Here is an 18,455-nt window from a genome sequence, read left to right as displayed (position 1 = left end):
TAGGGCGGCTCGCTTGTGGCAGTGTCCTCCCTCCCCTTGACTGCTAACCAGCAGGCAATCAACTGAAGCTGTGCTGCCAGCTAGTAATGTTCAAAGCAGGGGGCGGCGAGTCCACTTTTGTCTGTTGGGAGGAACAGTTTCCCGAGGGCCAGGCGGTGTCGAGATGCGCTCCAGATAAAGTCTCGTAGGATCCTGTTACTGTTGGAAAAGAAGGACACAGGCACGAACAAAGGCAGATTTGCAAAATAATAGAGAAGCCAAGGGAGCATCACCATTTTGGCCAGGGCCACCCTGCCTGCGGGCGTCAGGGGGAGCGTGGACCAAAAGCCTATCTGGGCTTTGAGTGCTGTCACGGCTCTTCCCAGGTTCCCGTCCATCAGATCCGCCGGCCGGCGGTAGATCTGGATCCCCAGGTATTTAAACGTGTCCGCCCGCCACTGGACTCGCGTGCCGTGGAGGCCATACTCTGGATCGGCGACCCCACTATTAAAGGCATAGAGGCAAGACTTGCCTGCATTGACTCGGAGCCCCGAGAGTCCGGCAAAGCGACTCAGCAGTGGGGCCAGTTGCTCCGGCATGCGGCTCACATCTCTGACAAAGACCAGCAGGTCATCGACGTAGAGATACTTAGTAGACGCCGTCGCCCAGCGGGATACCATCTGCCAGGAGTTGCCTTATGGCCGCCGCTAAGGGCTCCATGGCTAACGCGAAGAGCAGAGGTGACAGGGAGCCCCCCCTGCCGCGTGCCCCTGCCTACCGCCACTTCCTCCGAGATGTACGGCCCCAGCCGGACGCGGACCACCAGGTTCCTGTACAAAAGTCCCACCATGTGCAGGTAGCTTCCTTCCAATTTGTACGCCTCCAATACCGTCCGCAGTTAGCCCCACTCAAGACAGTCAAAGGTCTTTTCTAGGTCCAGCACCAGGCACCCCGCCCTGGGCCATACTGCTGCCGCTTCCTTCGCTACTCGGAAATATCTCGTGAGATTCAGAGATGTGGCCCTCGCAGGCACGAAACCATTTTGGTCTGGGTGGACTAAGTGTGGAGCCATTGGTGCCAGGCGTTCCGCGACCATTTTGGCCAATATCTTATAGTCAGTGCTAAGCATTGCCAGTGGGCGATAGGAGCTCAGGGACGTGGAGTCTCTGTCTGGCTTAGGCAGGGACACCAGAAACGCTTCCTGCAATGAGGACGGAAGATGGCCCACATCAATTGATGCCCTGTACATCTGCAGGAGCTGAGGTGCTAGGATGTCCCTATTTGCTTTGTAGTATTCAGCTGGCAGGCCGTCCGGCCGCGGCGTTTTCCCCTCGCCAGCGCCTGAATCGCTTCTCCCACCTCCTCCAGCGTGAGCGGGGCACCCAGCTCTGCCCTCTGGGCTTCTGGGATGCAAGGCAGTACGACCGCCTCCAGGAATTCAGCCGCCGCAGATTCCCGACCAGTGCCTCGAGCTCTATACAGGTCCCAATAGTGATCCGTAAGCGCCCGGTGGATCTCGCGCTGTGTGTACACCAGTGTCCCATCCCCTGAGCGGAGGGCACCAATCGGGACACTGTGCTCCGTGGTCCGTGTCAGCCAGGCCAGCAATCGGCCAGCCCTGTCTGCCTTCGCATGCGTCTTGGCAGTATGCGCTGCATAGTTATGGCATCGCAGTCGCTCGAGCAGGACCGCATGCTCACCTCGGAGCTCCTCGAGCTTGAGCGCATGTCTGCCCGTTCCTTCCCCCTCATTTTCATACTGCAGAAGCTCAGACTCTATGCGGGTCAGAGACGCGGACACCTGTGCGCGAATATTCCATGTGGCCCCTATACAGTGCCCCCGGACAGTCGCCTTATGGGCATCCCACTCCACCATACGGTCGCTCGCTGAACCCTCGTTTTCCTCAAAGTAGGATAGGATGGCAGTGCCCAATGAAGACCTAAACTCGGCGTCCTCCAGCGCAGCCGGCTGTAGCCGCCATTTGGGCACCGGGGGTCTATCCGCCACCCAGCTGAGCTGAAACCATAGTGGATTGTGATCAGAGTGCGTCCTACCCAGGTACTCGACTTAGTTAAAAGCGGGAGCAGGGACTGGGAGCCTACTATTCGGTCAGGCGGACATGGAGACCGTGCACCGCCGAGTAGATTTTGTCAGTAGGGTGCTGCGCGCGCCAGAGGTCGAGGATGCCCCAGTGTGTCAACCAGTCCCTGTGAGCCTACGCTGCTGAGGTCGCTGCCACTGCACGAAGGGGCGGAAATGAGCGGTCTAACTGTGTGTCCAGCATCATGTTTAATCCCCGCCCAGCAGCCAGGGAAGGCCCACGTACCGCTGAAGTATGTGGTTTAGTGATGCTAGGAAGGCAGGCTGTTCCGCTTTGCGGGAGTAAATAGAACCCAACAGTACCTCCTGTCCATTGAGCCTCCCCTGCACAAAGGAGTACCTCCCCTCTGGGTCTACCTGCGTGTCAGTGCATGTAAAGGGAACACCTGCCCCTCAGGGAGACTACCATAACAAGACGTGCGGTAGAAAATCTGAGGGCTTCAGCCTTTGAGGAGAAGGTTCTAGAAGGGTGCTTGCGGCTTATTGGCTGTAGTTTGGACTAACATAATGACATGGATATGCTATAAAGGTCTACTTTTTCTTCTAATGAATTCCTATGTGTTAATGCTAACCTTGGTACTTATACCTATTTATGGTTTTGGAATGTATATAATTATGTTTTTATATACATGTATTATTGGTTGTATTGCTATTTTATTTACTGTGGGGCTCCCACTTCGACAACGGGGAATATTCAAGCATGTGAATCTATGAAAGACACCCCAATACCGGAGAACTGCTGCTCTGTATGCCCCTGCTCTGCCACTGGTGAGGCTATCAACTGTTTATTTAGTTTATTTATTTAGAGAGTTTTATATAGCGCTGGCAGGACCTGTGGGTATCAGTGCGCTTTACAAGTTCAACAGGAAATAAGAAAACAGACACATATCAAATGGCATATCAAAATGGAGATGGTGGCTAACGGTGTGTAGAGCCAAAAGGTTAAAGGTGCCAAGCGAGGAGGAGATCCTTGAGGTTTTTTTTTAAGGTCACGAAGGAGGGGTTAGTTCTGAGATCTGCTAGAAGTGATTTCCAGATTTTTGGGGCATTGCCCGAACAGGAGCAGGCCTGGGCGTTTTGTTTGTGGCTCTTTGAGAGCAGCAAACTGTCCGGTGCATGGCGCCTTGGACATGGTGGGGGTAGAGGCATTGGGAGACTGCAAATTAGACGGCTCCTTCCGCACCCTAGAAGAGTTGATGGGTGCGGATAATTTACCTGGTGCTCAATTCCTCACCTATGGGGCGCTGACTGCTGCCCTACAACATTGCCTGGGCTTTCTGGAACTAGAACCCTCAGTCCACGACATCCTGCAGGCCTTGTTTACGTTTGGCGAGGGCAGATACCTGGTCTCCTGGTTGTATAAAACTGCACTACACATGGGGATACGTGACCTGATAACTTTGAAGATGAAGTGGGAAGTCTGTATTGGTAGTTTCTTCACTGGAAAGGAGTGGAGTCAGAAAGACACTGGAGAGCACCTACTCACTTAAGAGGTTTAAGTACACCCAGTTTAACTATCTGCACTGTATATACCCCACACCACATAGATTGAATGAATGTCATGCTGCACACCACACAGCAGAGTTGCCCCAGATGCACCTTAAACAACGAGAGCTTCCTGAACATGGTGTGTAGCTGCCCAATAGTACATTGCTTCTGGACCAGGTCATAAATGACCTGGAGTGTACATTTAATCGGAGCCAGGTCCACAAAGTAGAAATATGCCTTCTAGGGCTATATACCAGGAAATCTGAGAAAAAAGTTGGGAATAGGTTCCTAGACCTAGCATTGGTGGTCGCCCACAAAGACATTGCCTCCTCCTGGAAATGACCTTACGGCCCCACTATAAGCAGTGGAGAATAGAAGTGGGTGGAAAAATGGGCCACTTTTGAAGGTGCAGCACTACAGGTAGAGCGGTATGAAGAAGACCAATTGAAGATTTATGGACAGAGGTCGCAACATGCTTCCTTGAATACAACTCCTAACTACTGAAGACAAAGACCCATGCGGACCACTCCTTCACAGGGAAAGTATTGGCCCTGAAGAGCTGCAACTTGCCCTGATCCATTCACCAGGGCCTTGACCCCGAGGACTGTAGAGCTGGGGAGTCCAGGGGGAATGCTTGCCCAGAACTGCCGCCTCTCATGGTCTGTGCCATCACCCTCCTTGCTCCAGCCATGACGAGGAGCATCTCAAAAGCTGTCTATAATCACTACCATTGCTGCAACTGGGCAATTTTCATCTGTTTGTTAAGAATTACAATGTTAGGTTACTATGGGCCGCATGTACTACCATTTCGGGTTGTGATTTCCTAATGGCGAATTTTTGCAATTCGCTTTTAGGAAGTCACAAATGGCTATGTACAACAGATTTTTTACCAGTGGCAACAACCATAAATAAAATATATTTTAAAAAACCTACTTTAGCCCCCTCCAGCGTCACGCCGCTGTCTCTACTCTTCCTGGGTCCCAGCAGCCCCTGGGACAGACTCCCATCCAATCCCCTGTTGCAGAGCAGCACAGTGATTGGCTTGAGCAGGCTCGAAAGATACCCTGCTCAGACCAGGGAGGCTGTGGGGGTTTGTTCAGCCTGGCGGCTCAATGCAGCTGGGCAGGAGAAAACCTAAGTGTGCATGTGTGTTTTGGTCGGTTGGCCAAACACACATGAGCACTTAGGGAGTAGAGTGCACATAGCACCCCTCCTCCCACCTACCATCCTTAGGCTCCGCCCAGCCCTACAGTGCTGGCTAAGAGCCAGTAAATGCAAAATAAAACAATGCAAGAACATCATTGTATTTTACATTTGCTGGCTCTGAGCCAGGCAACGGGGCAACGCTCCTTCGCCATTGTGGAGGAAGGACCGCTGGGTTTTACCCTGTTTGGGATTCCCAGTGGGTGGCAATTGACCTACTTCATTAATATTCATGAGGTAGGTCACAATTTGCGACCCACTCGGAATCGCTAAAAACACAGGGATGGTGGCCTGCCTGCTGGGGACAGTAGAGCACCATGTCTGTGTTGGCTTTTAAATAAAGCAGCATTAAAAAAAATAAAACATGCAGCCCATTTTCCTTAGAGGAAAATGGTAAGCGTTTCAAAAAGACAAATGAAAAGTTTTCTTTTCATTTTTTAAGATTAGGCAGTGGTCCGTGGTGCCATTGCCTGCTCTTAAAAAACGTTTTCGCATACATTCACAAAAGGGAAGAGGTGCTTTGGGGGTCCAACCAGTTAGCGGATGGTTACCACCAAATAGAATTTTCAGTCGCAAAACATTCATACATAACACTGCAAGTCGCTATTCTGAAGGGATGCCCTTAATATGCCCCTTCCTAATACCAAATGGCTAACCTGTTTTGCGATTCAGTGAGAGGTTACCGAATCGCAAGACAGGGTACCAGTCGCAAAAAAGCCTGATTCTTGGACTGCTTGCGACTGAGAAAATGTTTCGTACAGGTGGCCCATAGTTTCTTACATGGTGAAGATTACATAACCAGCCTGTCCTTAAACAAAGAACCTGGCCTTGCATACCGTTATAATGACCTTGTGCCAAGTTCATGTTATATAAAACTGCAAAAAATAAAACTAGTTATTGACTCCCTGAAGAGAACTGTTGAAATTGCTACTTCTAAATTTGAACAGCAATAATGCCCTATCATCCTTTCAGCTTTTTATCCCTCCAATGCCAATAAAATTAGTACAATGTTGTGTTGCAGTACCACATAATTGACAGCACTAAAAAGTTAGCTATTTTAGACAAAATAAACTTTTATTAATCAGATTTGAGAGGAGCGCCACAGACTGCTCACTTTTCTCAGGAAACGTCTCCCATTTGTAATGGCTAAAATACAACACATTCAATAATCCACGCGGCTAGTAACCCCAACACCTCCGCTGAAGATGTTTCTGCTTACGCCTCAGGCTTTTCCTCCTTACACAAATGCCTTCAATCTTTCCTCCCAGCCACGGCACAAGGCAGACACTGACTGTCGCACTAGCTTTGCAAACTGTGAAAATGAAGACTTTCACTGCTGTGGTCTGTGGTTAAAATCTACATTCACCACAGCATCCATCTCTGGGATCGACCTACACTTCTGCACATCCGATGATCCAGAGATCTGCTCCATTAAGGATCATTTAGAGATTTGTTTTTTTTAAGAAAGATATAACTAGTTTCTATGAAAAGACATAAACGGTGTTCCTGTCCCTAGAAAATTTCATTTTTTTTGTTTTTTAGTTCTAGTACATGAAGTCTGTAGTCGTGCAAGCCCATTCCTCTCAACTTCTCTGTGGAGTTCAAGAAAGTAGCTTTAAGAAAACCATTGGAAAAGCCAAGAGGTTTAGTCTATGCAACAGCTACTGGCTTTATCAGTGTTTTATTTAAACACGTTGAAAAGCAGCATGGCTGAAAGTAAAGAAATAAGATGTGCAATGATAAAGCAAGCTCTTGTCGCATTATACCACATTTTTTTCTTCACTTTCAGCTACTGGTTATGTTAATTGAACTTGTAAAGTGCAAGAATGCCCTAAAGGACGTCTTTGAGCTAGCTGAGTGAGGATACAAGATTTCCAGGACAAATTAGGTGGAGGTAAAGAGCCAGGTTTTAAGTGCTTTCCTGAAAGGCAGGAGCTAAGGTTGGGATTTAATGTGCAATGGGAGCGTGTTACACCCTTTTGCGGCTCCCAATTAGTAAGTTTGAATGACGGGACAATAAAGAGTTGGCAGCAGAGGACCTGAGGGAGCAGGTGGGAGTGTACCATCGAAGGTACTTTTTTTAAAAAGTCTGGACCCGTTCCATGTAATGCTTTGAAAACTGTGCACAAACCTTTAAAGCGTATCCTCTTTTTATCCGGTCGCCAGTGCAACTTGACTATCAAGTGAGATACAGATTGGCGAGTAAGAATATTGCCTAACAATCTTGCTGCTGCATTCCGTAGCGTATGTAATTTGTTTAGGACTTGGATGTGGGTGTTAAGATACAGCCCATGGCAATAATTATTTTTGAGACCACAAGAGAGGTTACTACTCTTTTTTGATGGGGTCGTGGGAGAAAGCTCTAATTTTTTTGTATCATTTTCAAGGTAAAAAAGGCCGCTGAGGTGACCGCATTTGCTTGGTCACTGTAAGAAAGTTTGTTATTTAAATGCTCACCCAGGTTTAATTCAGAAAGTCACCACTGTGTAGTCCAGAAAGATGGCTAGTTCCAAACACCATCACCTCCGTTTTGGAGTCATTTAATTTAAGACAATTATTTGCCATCCATTTTCTATCGCTCTCATGCAGGTACAGAATGTTTCTGCTACAGACCTATCCGCTGTTCTCAAGGGGACGACTATTTGGGTGTTGTCAGCATAGGTCGTGTCTTTAAAGCTAAAAGAACTAATAAGAGCTGATTGCGGGGTGACATAGATGTTGAACAAGAGTGGGCTGAATGAGGACCCTTACTCGACCCCGCAGGGGAGGGAGAACGAAGGAACAGAGAAACCCTCTATTCTCACTGTTTACACTAGTCCAGATAGGAACAAACTGATGAGCTTCCAGGCTGACCCGGTCACCCCAATGTCGCTCAAACAAGCCATCAGCCGCACATGGCTGACTGTAGCAAAGGCTGTCGATAGGTCGGGTAAAATCAGTGCAGCTCGGCCGGCCCCAACTTAGGACTGCCTGATTTCCTCTGTGGCCTTGCTAAGAGCAGATTTCGTGCTATGTCCGGCTCTAACGCCGAATTGAGAGGTGTCTAAAAGAGCATCAACTAGAAAAATCTGAAAATGTACTACTGTCTCAGTAATAGTTATTTTGGTGAAGGAAACGTTAGACTTGATGAGTCAATGTTGGCAATTCTGAACCTAGTCACAAAGACCTGTTAAAAAAAACAGAGACAATCTACTGCTATGGATTTATGACATTCCCAAAAACGTAACATGATCACATGACTGTAAAATTAATGGACTATTTGTTATTTCTGACTCAAGTCAGTTTTCCGTCATTATCTCTTTTTCGGATGCAATTTGTCCTTAAATATGGGCCTTGCATTGAGCGGTGGAAGCCCTTGGAGCAGTCTGATCTTTGTACAGAGTTCAAAGCAGACCCCACTGCTTAGAGGAGAAAAGAAACAGGGCTAGGTCCGCCTCCAGCTCCTCCCTTGCAAGAAGCGTTCCGAGCCCTGCAGCACCCTGCCTAATGTCCCTGAAGACATCACAGACTAACTATCACCTATACCCACTTTAAAACATTTAATTGCATGAACTAATATAGCCACCAGCAATACCCCTCCTGCGCCTAGAAATACCAAGATATAGAAATACCTGAACATTAAAACAAGCATTTGCAATGCAATAGGTTTTGCATTATTTAAGTTTGAGCTATTGGCATTGCTAAATAATGCAACACAACTAGCTCAAACTTTAATAATGCGAGACCTATTGCATTGCAAATGCCTGTTTCTTAGGAGGAAGGAGTTAATTACGTTTAAGCCAATTAGAGTTCACGTATGAACAAGCTGAGCAGCGACTGATGAGAATATTGCCTGATGGTCTCAGTTTGACCATGAACATAATGCAAACCCATGTCTGGGGCTGCAGCAGTGATTCCCGGGTAAACCATTTGTACATATAGGAGTAGATTCATCACTCAAAGAACACGTGCAAGTGTATAGAGCTCACTGGGCCAGGTGACGGGGTGTGTAGCAGTGCACATTATACTGAGATCTATAGGGGAGGATGTGTGTTCGCAAATGTACAATGGTGCAAAGTACCCTGAAGTCCGGCGCAAAGGGTGTGTGCACACACTACAGTACTGCAGCGTACAGTGTGGCCTGGAGTGGATGGGATATGAGCATACATGTGCAGGAGTGCAGAATACACAGACCAGGACTGGCTTATATATGTGCATACGTGTGCAGTGGTGGTGAGTACAAAGGACTAGAGTGGATGATGTACGTGCATACATATGCAGCACTACAGAGTACACTGATGCCTGTAGTGGCTGGTAAATGTGCATAACTGCAAACACGTGTAGTACTGCAGAGTACATGGAGTCCTGGAGTGGATGGTATATGTGCATACATGTGCAGTACTACAGATTATACTGAAGCTAGAAGTGAGTGGTATATCTGCATACATGTTCAGTACTGTAGAGTACCTTGAGGCGTGGAGTGGGTGGTATATGTCCATATATGTGCAGAAGTGCAGAGTACACTAGGCCTGGAGTAGATGGTGTATGTGCACATGTGTAGTAGTGATACATACACTAAGGCGTGGTATGGAGGGTGTATGCATGCATGTGCAGGAATGCAGTGTACACAGGCCAGAAGTGGGTGGTGTATGTGTACATGTGCAGTACTGCAGAGTAGATTGAGGCCTGGAGTTGCTGGTGTATGTGTATACATGTGCAATGCTTCAGAGTACACTGAGGCCTGGAGTGGATGGTGTATGTGTACATATGCAGTAGTGATAAGTACACTAAGGTATGGTATGAAGGTATATACACAAAGGTGCATGAGTGAAGGGGGTGTGCATACATGTGCAGTACTCTGAGGCCTGCAGTGGCTGGTGTATGTATATTCATTTGCAATGCTTCAGAGTACACTGAGGCCTGGAGTAGATGGTGTATGTGTATAAGTGCAGTAGTGATATGTACACTAAGGTGTTGTATGAAAGGTATATACACACAGGCCAGGAGTGAAGGGGTTGTGCATATATGTGCAGTACAGTGAGGCCTGGAGTGGGTGTTATATGTGTATACATGAGTATTACTGTTAACTACACTGATGCCTTGGGGTGGTATATGTGTATACATGTGCAGTACTGTAAAGTACACTGAGGCCTGGAGTGGCTGGTATATGTGGGTGGTTTATGTGTATACATGGGCAGTACAGCAGAGTACCCTGAAGCATAGAGTGGGTGTTATATGTGTTTATATGTGCAGTACTACCGAGTACGGTGAGGCCTAGAGTGGGTGGTATATATATATACATGTACAGTACTTTAAGAGTACACTGAGGCTTGGCGTGGGTGGCATATGCATACATATGCTGTACTGTAGAGTACCCTGAGGCATGTAGTGAGTGGTATATGTGCATGTTCAGTACTGTAGAGTACACTGAGGCCTGGAGTGGGTGGTATATGTCTACATGTGCAGTACTGTAGAGTACACTGAGGCCTGGAGTGGGTGGTATATGTGCATACTTGTTCAGTACTGTAGAGTACCCTGAGGAATTGAGTGGGTGATATATGTGTACATGTGCAGTACTGCGGATTATACTGAGGCTAGGAGTGAGTGGTATATGTGCATACATGTTCAGTACTGTAGAGTACCCTGAGGCTAGGAGTGAGTGGTATATGTGTATACATGTGCAGTACTACAGAGTACACTGAGGCCTGGAGTGGGTGGTATATGTGCATACATGTGCAGTACTGTAGAGTATACGGAGCCTAGGAGTGCGTAGTATATGTGCAAGACAGAGAACACTAGGCCTGGAACAGATATTGTATGTCTATATGTACAATAGTAATACATACACTAAGGTGTGGCATGGAGGGTATGTGCATACATGTTCAGGAGTACAGAACGCACAGGCCAGGACATGTACATCTACTCTAGTGGTGCATATACTCATGTAATGCAGTACATGTGTGTACATGTGCACTAGTGGAGAGTACACTAGGCCTGGGGCGGAGGAAGTGTCTTTACACTTTTGGAAGTGTTGAGTACAGACTGGAGTCAAGGGTGCACATTCCTGCACAAGTCAGTATTTTATGTTATGTGATGTGATGTAACATGATGTTACGGTATGGTATGGCATGCATGGTATGTTATATGCGTTTGCTTAGCACAGACTACCATTAGTACGGCCTCGTAGCGCTGTAGTAATAGTCACAACTTGAATCGACAGTGTGTGGTTAAGTCAATTGCTCATTCTGAGACAGGAATGATTCTTAAGGAAACATTATTTGTCTGGAATCAACAGAATTTAAAAAAGTCTGCTGTTTACTCTCCTAGCAACACCCAACCCAGGTCTGCAGCCAGCATGGTGGTGACTGCGGAGCAAAGCGCCTTACAGGCCCTGGTGGAGGCGATCAGGAAAGTGACAGAGGCCCAATAAATGCCTCATCATCAGCCCCATATCGGAAGTGTGCATGGATGTGTCAGAGCGATAGCCACTACGTCACGGGCTGTGTTTACAGTCTGCTCTGTGGTGGCGGAGGCGCTGTACGCAACTCACAGCATGCTTACAACTACCAGTGGCATAGAGAGTACCTCAGAGCCTGTGGCTATGCATTGTGAAGAGAGTAAGCGTCCCTACCTTACAGTCTATGTCCGAAGTGAGCGTGCACGCACACAAACATGCCCCTCTGTCAGTTTACGTCAACCTTGACATCCAGAACCTCCTACAATTATAATAAAACCCAAGCCAATGCACAGGCAAAGCGCCTCACGTCTGCCCTTCAGCGCTATCTGCTGTTTGAATGTCTTGATTTACACAGAGCTCTGTCATTGCACCTCTACCCATATCTTCTGCACTTCTTTTTTCCAGCGCTAATTCCCTGAAGCATGTCCGGCGTATCATGAGCCCGACTGCGAGGAAGGAAATACCCTCCTGGCCACTGCTTGAATCATAAAATACAGCAATAATCAGTGCTGAGAGGGCCCTCTGAACTCTGGGCCCGGTGAGACTGCACCTACGCATGAATGGAGTCTACGCCTCTGATAAGTCATATCTCTGCTAACACGCCTTATTTCTTACATTAGCCACGCCCAGTGCTTGGGATTAAACTACGGCTCCCACAATGCACCTCACCCTGCCGCGCAGCCGCCATGTCATCCAGGTACAAGCTCAGACACAGCTCTGTCAGCCTAACTCAGTACCACTACTGAACCACAGCACAGTCCTGCTAACATACAGCACCCCAAAGTCTCCACAGGTTGGGCACACACACTGCTCTGTCAGTGGACATCAATCCAGCCTCGCAGCACTAGCTGGACCCGCAGACGACGGTCCAGACATGGGAACGCACCTCAGTTCCGACGTGCAGGACCCACTCTTGCTCCAGCAGCGCACCCCTCGAACCCTCCACCCCTCCCCCGGTGTTTTCTGGCCTCTGGCCAGACTCTGTTTTTGGCTGCACACGCTGTGTCACTCGGACACTCCGAGCTCCCAGACTCTGTGTACTGTGGTTTCCCCTCTAATAAAAGAGAGGGACCCACTAACCAAACCCGTCAGTCCGTGATGATTTCATGTTCAAAGTCACTGAGCGGTGCAATGCAATGCAATAGGTCAATCAAGGGATTTTGTTTGTAGTCTATTGGCATTTATTTAGTGAATGCTTACCAAGCATGAGGTCTGAAACAAAAGTGTAAAGCGAATGATGGCGGAGGGAGAGGACCCAAGGACAAGGAGGCGTGCAGAGCAGGCAGGGCAGCATGGAGCTGTGGCAGGTAGGGCCAAGCAGTGCATGTAGGGCAGCACGGAACTGTGGCCGACAGAGCAAAATAAGCAGGTCTGCACGGAGCTGTGGTAGGTAGGGTCGGGCAGTGCAGGTAGGACAGCATGGAGTCATGGTGGACAGCACAGGGACAGTACGTAGCAATGCGGACAGAGCCTTGCATGCAGAGCAGCATGGAACTATGATGGACAGAGCGGCACGGGTAGGGCAGCACAGTGCTGTGACAAACAGCAAAGTGAAGGCAGAGTAGCATAGAAATGTGGCGAACGGGTGAACGCAGGACTGTGACAGTGGTGCGCACGCGCCCATATTCTTTCAATTATCGCGCCCGTGTCTGGGTACGGTATTTGAAAGCATATGGCAGGAAATGCACGTAATAGACACCAATAGGCCAGGGGGGGAGCTACGTGCCCGCCTCTGGCCTATGGGTGTCTATTTTACAAAACAACACGCAGGGAAAGGCCAATAGCAGGCCGCAAATGGAAAATCACACGCACAAGCGTGTGCATTTTCCAGGTCCATTTTCAAAACCCGGCCAAAAGGACTCTCGCTGCCGAGAACACTGCTGCGCAGTGTATCGCTAGGCGCGAGACCTAAAAATAATAATAATAATATAAGAAACACTGTATAAGGCCTTTGCGGGGATCTCTCCCAGTTTTAAATAAAAAGGTTAAAAGTTCAGGATCAAGATTAGGGGTTGACCCTGCTTTGTTATCCAAAAAGGGTTTGGGACACTCAGACTTCATAAGGTTACGCGAATCCTTTTCAAGAGGTTTGCCAATCCAGGTTTTAATAAATTGGGAGACGTGGTCCAAAGGCCACCAATCTGAACCTCTAGGATGATGGGTGATCTTGGAAGGATTAAACATTTCATTCCCCGATGGGTCTTTAATGGTGTTGAGATTAGTAGAGGTTAGAGTCAGGTCCTCGTCAAGGAGGTCGTCCTCAAGCTTTTCTAGAGGATCAAATACGTACTCATCAGCCTCCTCTTCCAAATCCAATGGGGATAAATAATCGTCATCATCATTGACGAGGTCAATTGTGCCGCGATGGACACCCAATCTCTGCGTGCCGCAAGGGACACCTGTGCTCTTTGCGCCATTAAGGCCGCTCGATCTTTTTGTGCCGCTCGGGACACCCGCATCACTTGTAGCGCAAAGGCTACCCACAGATAAAACTTTATCAGATGTTCCCCCTGGAAGATTTTGAGGTTCAATGTGTTTAGATTTTTTAACAGCCTTACCGCCTTTAGAGGGGAGCGGGTCCACCTCATCATCATCCGATGAAAAGAGCGTTGGCTCAATAGGAATGTCCCTTTTCCTCTTAAGAGCAGCTTCGATAGCTTCATTAAGGGAAGATTTTAAATGGCTCTCAAAGAGACCTATAAGGGAGGCTTGAGTAATGGGGGGGTCATTAACAGAGGAGTCTCCCTGTGACATAATGCAACAAGGGATGTCAGAAGAATAAACAATAAATAAATAAGCGCTACCTGTTATAAAGTGTTCCCCCTTTTTTTTTTTTTTTTTTTTTAATATCAAGTATTCAGGTTAAAAGGGTTAGATCCGCTGAAAGCGCTACCTAAACTAGAGATTTAAGGCCCAAAGGTCAGGGGAGCGAGGGAAGGCAGTTGGGTCGGCAAACGGAGACAGAGAAAACAGGCAGTTAAAAAGCGCTGAAGGAGAGCGCGAGGACGGGTCTCACGCTGTGTTTACAGTCAAATTTTTGCTTTGCGGGTCACAGCAAGAGCAAAAGTGAACCATTTTGGCCGAGCGGGTCACCTCCGAGTAACGGGAGGGACCCGGAAGCAGGCCGCATAGCGCAGCGGGTCTGAATCAGGAGCCCGCAGCCCGCCGAAGGTACATCGGCTCAGTGAGGGGCGGTAATGAGCGTGTTTGGTGGCGGAAACGCCGATATTGAGCTTGTTTGGGGGCAGAGAGCGAGCGGAGCCTCAGTAGCCTCAGTGGAAAATAGGAAAGAGAAAGGGACCCAACCGAAATTGGAAGGGTATCTGAGAGAGGTAGGAGATATACTCACCTTCCAAATATATATATATTAATGACAAGACGCTCTACAAAGTAAGGGCACGAATAAAATGGTAACTCACAAGAAAATGGGGACTAAGAAAAAACGTTTCATTCATTAATTACACACATGCTGAAAGAGATTAAAATAATGCCAAAGAGGCAGTAAATCAGCCTAAATACCTTAAAAAACAGAAAGTCATGAGAGACAAGAAGAAGTTGTACTTAACTGTCCGTGGGCAGCGAATAAAAGACTATCCTCCAAAACAATGTGGTCCTGGTCAAGCTAGACAATTTCTCAGCCGTTACTTATATCAATCGGCTAGGGGGAGCAAAGTCGAAATCCCTAGCGGATCTTGCGGAAAAGATCTGGTATTTCTGCTGGGATCACAAGATTTCTCTGAGAGCCGAGTTTATTCCGGGTCTCCTAAACACAAGGGCGGACTGGAATTCGAGATTCCTAAAGGACTCCAGCGACTGGAAACTGGACCCTTCAGTGTTCCAGAAAATCTCAATGCTGTGGGGTCCTTTCGAAGTAGACCTTTTTGCAAGCAGACTTACCTTTCAGGTAGATCGCTTCTTCAGTTGAAGGCCAGACCCCTTAGCCTTAGCAGTGGACGGTCTTCTCCAACCCTGGAAGTCCCTGCTGTCCTATGCCTTCCCCCCCTTTGCCCTAATCCAAAGAGTTCTTTTGAAAGTTCGAAGAGAGCTTTGCCAAACTGTTCTAATTACTCCCTTTTGGAGTTCTCAGATTTGGTTCCCAGGGGTGATGGAGTTAACAATAGACTTCCCTCGCCTTATCCCCGGGAGTTTAGATCTTCTTCGGGGTCCCGACGGAGAATTTCATCCTCTTCTCTTAGAAGACAAAATGGACCTTCTTGTCTGGAAGATTTCAGGGGTTCGGGAAGATACTCGGGCCTTTCAGGAGAGGCTAAAGACCTTTTGGATGAATCATGGGCTCCGGGAACGAGGAGAAGATATATTGGTTCCTGGAAAAAGTGGTGTAGTTGGTGCTTGGAACGGGATTTGGATCCCGTGGCTGCCCCTCCTGTAGAAGTGGCAAATTTCCTTGCAGATCTTTTTAGGTCTGGACTTTCTTACAGAACAGTTAACTGGTAGATCGCTTCTTCAGTTGAAGGCCAGACCCCTTAGCCTTAGCAGTGGACGGTCTTCTCCAACCCTGGAAGTCCCTGCTGTCCTATGCCTTCCCCCCCTTTGCCCTAATCCAAAGAGTTCTTTTGAAAGTTCGAAGAGAGCTTTGCCAAACTGTTCTAATTACTCCCTTTTGGAGTTCTCAGATTTGGTTCCCAGGGGTGATGGAGTTAACAATAGACTTCCCTCGCCTTATCCCCGGGAGTTTAGATCTTCTTCGGGGTCCCGACGGAGAATTTCATCCTCTTCTCTTAGAAGACAAAATGGACCTTCTTGTCTGGAAGATTTCAGGGGTTCGGGAAGATACTCGGGCCTTTCAGGAGAGGCTAAAGACCTTTTGGATGAATCATGGGCTCCGGGAACGAGGAGAAGATATATTGGTTCCTGGAAAAAGTGGTGTAGTTGGTGCTTGGAACGGAAGAATACACCATCCACGATTGATTCACCAGATGTGGAATCAAGAAGACAAAATCAAGAAAGGTTATCTGCAAAACAAAGAAAGGTTGTTAATAAACTCAAATAAAAATATTAAGGATTTGAATAATAAACAATCAGCTAAATAATAGTCCTGAAAAGGAAAAGAAAGTAAACAGTCCTGCAAAGGAAAAGAATGTAAGCTTGTAAGTAAAATATTCAAATAAGAATATCATATCATAAACATCAACCTGTACCGTAATATATCATATAATCAACCACCCAGGGAAAGGGTGGGAGGGATAATGTTAGCCTCCGTGTCTTTAATGAAATCCAGATTCTCTGGTCATGTTAATAGGAGAATCGCAATTTCATTACAAGACCGGAGGCTACCATTATGCATGCAACTTTTAATGCAGTCCAAGCATAGCCGCATATGTCACAAAGCAAAAGTTCCAACTTAGAATACATATGAACCAACAATAGCATGAATCACTAGGCAATCAGCCTCTTTTAAATGCGGCTCCAAGCAAGATAAGTCAACTTTCTACTTAGCTCATGAAAAGTCTCATATTTTAGAGTTTAAGATTAGTATTTTATTATTAATTTACCTTAATACCATATACTGAGTAACCCTCTTTTATCCCTACAGGAGTAAATATTCATATATACAATATAAGGATATATATATATGCAATGTTATGTTATAAGGTACAATGTTATAAGGTACAGTAACACCTTTTCACTCCTTGTTTTCGGTTTCACAACCTCCAATTTACGGAGGTTGGCTTCTGTTTTTTTCCTTCCCTTCGTTTGTCTTTATATTTCATGAATGATACTAAGTCTTTGAAACTAGCGCATGAAATGTTTAAAAGCACACATTGACTCGCGTTGCAAGTGTAGTTACCTTCCCCACTGCTTTGGAGTTCATTTATATTTTCGGAAAGCTTTGCCATGCTCGAGGCTTCATGTTTCTTACTGCGCTTCATTTGTTTGATTATAAATTGGGAAATTATAATATTTAGTTACCTCTATTAACATAACCCGATTATCTATGTACCCCCCATAATCAGAACGTTTATTATATTATAAAAAAAAAAAGAAATCAGATAGTTATAATTGATATTTACAAGTTTATTATACTATAAAAAAAAATTAAAAAAATTAGAGGATCAGACATTTATATATATTTATTTGACTAACCTGTCTGACTCAGATTCGGATTCAATTCATGGTAATACTGTAGAATCTGATTTTACTAATGATGCCATCAAAAAACTTATCCATTAGGAAATGAGATCATGTATGTTTTCTACTCTCTCTCAAGTTATGTCATCTAAGAGATCCTTGATCCATGAAAACGATTATTTATCAGATCTGGACATAACAGAGGTTAATGATCTCACTGAACAAAGGGGTAAGAGGCATAAAAAAATTAAAAATATTGATTATACCCCAGAGAGCACGGGAGGTCCTAGCACCTCAGGTTTTACAGGAGGTCCTCGCACCTCATTTGCCTCAGGTGTCCCTTGCGGCACAAATTTGAAAGGTGTCCTTAGCGGCACAAATTTAATGGTTGTCCTTAGCGGCACAAATTTAATGGGTGTCCCTTGCGGCACAATTCATCAAAGTGCTCTAGACAATGATCCTATTGATATTGATGATGGCTCAGAATTTCCTGACAAAAATATTCTTAATCTCGATGAGGATGATCAAGATATTGATTCCTTTCTCTTAAATGATAATAACGGTCCTTCATCTTCTAAGGATAGTATTTTGGACCCTTTGGGGGAGGAGATGTTCTCCCCTTTTAACATTAAACACCCTAGAAGCTCAGAGTGGACCCCACACGAGCACATATCTAAATTCATAACTAAATGGATTAGAAATCCTTTAGAAAGAGAGACTCATAATCTCTTAAGAGCAGAGTGTACCAGACCTTCAATCGAAGGTTAAGTTTGTCAAACTCCTAACCTTGACCCAGAATTAATTACCTACCTATTTAAATTAGGGAGAGACCCGCGTAAAGGCCTGGAAAGATCGCTTAAGATCTGTCAAGATAAAGTTCTCGACATTCTAGGACCCCTAACAAAAATAATCGACGCAGCAGAAGAGAGTTACCTTAATGACTGCCCTCTTGATACACACTCCATTCGGGGGTGGAGCCAAAGGGCACTAGTCCTCTTAGGCAACACGAATGAGGGACTTAATTGTGAAAGAACAAGAGTGGTCCTCACTAAAATTAGCCCTAAACTAATCGATATGGCTGAAAAGGAAACCTCAATTAATCCAAAAGGTTTACTTTTTGGAGAAGATTTAATAAAAAGTTTGGGCAAATATGTATCGA

The 18,455-nt window shown here is 46.4% G+C and overlaps 1 protein-coding gene across 2 annotated transcripts in view; it reads right to left on the bottom strand.

Moving 5' to 3' along the window:
• Nucleotides 1-18,455, bottom strand: part of MAPRE2 (microtubule associated protein RP/EB family member 2) — an 859,854-nt gene that overhangs the window by 229,122 nt on the left and 612,277 nt on the right. The gene's annotated exons all lie outside the window — the stretch shown is intronic.

This window comes from Lissotriton vulgaris, chromosome 4_1 (genome assembly GCF_964263255.1).
Source record: "Lissotriton vulgaris chromosome 4_1, aLisVul1.2, whole genome shotgun sequence".
Taxonomy (NCBI): Eukaryota; Metazoa; Chordata; class Amphibia; order Caudata; family Salamandridae; genus Lissotriton; species Lissotriton vulgaris.
The sequence above is the reverse complement of the archived record's forward strand: the minus strand, read 5'-3'. Positions and strand labels throughout refer to the sequence as shown.